The following is a 4267-nucleotide window of genomic DNA, read 5'->3' as shown; positions in this document are numbered from 1 at the left end:
CCATTTCTTGATTTATACCCTATATTCTTGATTTATACAGTATTCTATAGTCTATAAATGATTTTCCTATCCTTTTGGTTTTAGTCCTGTAGGAACCATATGAAATGAGCACAAATAGATACTATTTCCATTTGTATGTTACCATGGTACATCTTTTTTCCACCCATTTATTTATTTATTTATCTATGAAGTGTTTTATGTAGGAAGTATATATTTGGGTCTTGCATTTTTATCTAATCTGACAATCTTTTTTTAAAAACATCTTTATTGGAGTATAATTGCTTTACAATGGTGTGTTAGTTTCTGCTGTATAACAAAGTGAATCAGTTATACATATACATACATCCCCATATCTCTTCCCTCTTGCGTCTCCCTCCCTCCCATCCTCCCTATCCCACCCCTCTAGGTGGTCACAAAGCACTGATCTGATCTCCCTGTGCTATGTGGCTGCTTCCCACTAGCTATCTATTTTACATTTTGTAGTGTATATATGTCCATGCCACTCTCTCACTCTGTCCCAGCTTACCCTTCCCCCTCCCCATATCCTCAAGTCCATTCTCTAGTAGGTCTGCATCTTTATTCCCATCTTGCCCATAGGTTCTTCATGACCATTTTTTATTTTTTTTTAGATTCCATATATATGTGTTAGCATATGGTATTTGTTTTCTCCTTCTGACTTACTTCACTCTGTATGACAGACTCTAGGTCCATCCACCTCACTACAAATAACTCAATGTCATTTCTTTTTATGGCTAAGTAATATTCCATTGTATATATGTGCCACAATCTTTGCCTGCTAGTTGTGTTTAGACCATTTATATTTAATGGGATTTTTGATATTTGGGGGTTTAGATTACCATCTTCCTATTTTTTTTATTTTTCCCATTTCTTCCCATTTTCCTTTTTCTGCTTTATTTTGAACTGAGTATTTTTCATAATTCTACTTTATTAGCTGCTTTATTAGCTAAACCGTGTGTATGTGTTTGTGTGTGTGTGTGTGTGTGTGTGTGTGTGTGTTTAGCATGTGCTTTAGAGTTTGTAGTATACATCCTTATCACAGTATGCTTGTAATTGACATTATACTATGTCACATACAGTAAAAGAATCTTGTAACAGTACACTACCATTTTCCCCTCCTGGGCTTTATACCATTTTGCCATACATTTTACTTAGCCATATGTTAAAACCCTGCAATACATTGTTATTTTTGCCTTAAGCCATCTATTATCTTTTAAAGAGATAATACATGTTCTTTTTTTTCTTTTTTTTCAAGCTTTTTCCTTCTGTTTCATTTTAGATAGTTTCTACTGCTATATTTTCCTTTTCTAAAATATATATATTTATTTATTTGGCAGTGTTGGATCTCCATTGCTGTGCACGGGCTTTCTCCATTTGCCATGAGCGGGGGTTACTCTTCGTTGCAGTGTGCGGGCTTCTCATTGCGGTGGCTTCTCTTGTTGCAGAGCATGGGCTCTAGGTGCACGGGCTTCAGTAGTTGTGGCTCATGGGCTCTAGAGCGCAGGCTCAGGAGTTGTGATGCACGGGTTTAGTTGCTCCATGGCATGTGGGATCTTCCCGGACTAGGGCTTGAACCTGTGTCCCCCGCATTGGCAGGTGGATTCTTAGTCACTGAGCCACCAGGGAAGTCCCATCTGCTGCAACTATGTTAATCTCCTGCCGTGTCTAACCTACCTTTAATCCCATAGAGTTTAATTTTCATCTCAACATTGTCATTTTAGCCTCTAGATTAGACTTTTAACAAAAATCTTTTGTCTCTACTTAACATGTTCAGTCTCTCCTCTTAGTTCCTTGAACATATAGAATACAGGTATAACCTTTAATATCCTTATCTGCTAATGCTATCATCTCTTTCATTTCTGAGGTGGTTTTGATTGATTGCTTTTTCTCCTATCATGGGTCATATTTTCTTGCTGTTTTGTGTGCCTGGTAATTTTGGCTTTTTGTTTTACCTTGTTGGTTATTGGGTATTTTTATATTCACTTGAGCTTTATTATGGAACATGATTAAATTACTTGAATCATTTTGATCTTTTCAGGTTTGGGGTTTAAGCTTTATTAGGCAGGACGAGAGCAGCATTTAGTCTAGGGCTAGTTTATGCCCACTGTTGATGCAAAATCTTTTGAGTACTCTACCCAGTGCCCTCTGAATTAGAAGGTTTTCCATGCTGGCTGGTGGGAAGAAGAGCTCTCCCTGGCCTGTGGGCTGTGGGGATTGCTTCCTCTCTAATTAGAGTCTCATCCTTTTGAGTGGTTCTGTCCTGGCCCCAGTAGTTTCCTCACAAATGTGATGATCTCAGGCGGAGAGTTCTCTTTCTGTGTGCAGCTCTGCTCTCCAGTCCTCTACCCTGCAAATTCTAACTGCCTCAGCTTCTTTGGACTTGCAGCTCCTTCACCTTAGGGTGGCTCTGCCTGGGTCCCCCTTCCTGCACTGTGGCCTGAAAACATCTCTCCATAGAGTAAGGTGGGACAATCCTTGGGCTCACTTCATTTTTCCACCATCTCCCAAGGGTCACTGTCCCTCATTGCCTGATGTCCAGTATCTTGAAAACTGCCGTTTCATATAGTTTGTTTAGTTTTCTAGTTTCAGATTGAGTAAGTCTAGTCCCTGTTGGTATATCCATTTTGCAAACTAGAAAACTGGGGGTCTGAAATAGTAAGTAGCTGTGAGCTATTAGTGGAACCACAACTGGAATCTAGGCATTATACATCAATACCTGATGCTTTTTCCACAATATCATACTGCCTTTTCTAAGTAACAATTTCCTCATGGAATTGAAACTTATCCTTTTAAGACTTAAAGCTTAATTTGAACCATTTTTGTTGGAAATTTTTAAAAAATGTTTAAGTACCCCTGCCTTCTTAAACAGAGCATTTTGAATATATCTGAACCTCTTCATTATCAACATTATTTATAATCTTATACAGTGGTTATCAACCCTATCTGACCCAAGTAATCCCCTTTTAATAAAATATTTTATAACGCCCTTTTATTCTGAAGAGTCTGAGTCCTTGACAATCCTCAGGCTGGGTTGCTGCACTTGCTATTTACAGTTAGGATGGGCAAAGGAGTGCCAGAAGGTGCCTGGCATATTCCTCCCTGTCCCCACTGTATAAAAGCAGCCTCCTCTCCCTACTGTTGAGGGTCAGTTACTCCTGCCAAAATGGTGACTCTTAGACTTCAGGTCCCTGGACACAGAGTTCAAAGTGCCCTGGGGGGCAGCCATAGCTTGTAGTTGAATGGACCCTTGCTGTGTGCCCTTGCAAGTGTAACACTCTTGAGAAGTAGGACCTCCAATCCTGCAGGGCTCAGCTTTGTGAGGACAGCAAGCACAAAATCCCCCAGTGAGTCACGGGACGTGATGGTGAGTGGAGCTACTCTTGCTTCTACCCCGTGGTTCCTGGACCCACGCATTATTAGAAAAAAGTGTCATGTAGAGGTCCCTCTTTTTTTTTTTCTTTCTTTTTTTTGCGGTACGCGGGCCTCTCACTGCTTTGGCCTCTCCCATTGCAGAGCACAGGCTCCGGACGCGCAGGCTCAGCAGCCATTGCTCAGGGGCCCAGCCACTCTGCGGCATGTGGGATCTTCCCAGAGCGGGGCACGAACCCATGTCCCCTGCATCGGCAGGCAGACTCTCAACCACTGCACCACGAGGGAAGCCCGAGGTCCCTCATTTAATGCATATTCCACATCCTGAAAGATGGCACTGCAGTCTTTTAGCATATTGTCTCTGAATACTCTGAGTTGGTGCTTCACCTGTGCCTTCAAAAGGCAGTTCCAGTGTTCTGTGAGGCTGGCTGCTTCTGGCTGGTGCAGGATGTAATACAACCAGTGGATTCCATGGTCATGGGCTCACTCCCCCTCTTCCTCTGCTGTAAAGTGGGTTCCCTGGTCAGATGCTCTGTTATATAGGACTCCACACCTGTAGAATGGGGAATCTGTATGGATAGTGGTGCTGCCTGAGGCTCTGCAAACAGGGAAGACAAGCCCATACCTAGTATAGCTATCCACCCCTGTGAGGGACAAAGTGCCGGCCCTTCTGGGATGAAGGGAGTCCAAAGTAGTTGATTTTCCACCAAGTAGCCAGTTGGTCTCCCTGAGGACTAGTGCCTATCGCTGACAGGTTAGCCATTTCAGAGGCAGCAGTAGCTAGATTGACCTTGGTAATCTGTATACATGTTAGGGAATGCAGTGGATTCCTGCCCACCTCCCAGATCTGCTCTCCACCACTCTGACTCAGCTCTCTGCC

Source organism: Mesoplodon mirus, assembly GCF_964341445.2.
Source record: "Mesoplodon mirus genome assembly, chromosome: 5".
Lineage (NCBI taxonomy): Eukaryota > Metazoa > Chordata > Mammalia > Artiodactyla > Ziphiidae > Mesoplodon > Mesoplodon mirus.
The sequence above is the reverse complement of the archived record's forward strand: the minus strand, read 5'-3'. Positions refer to the sequence as shown.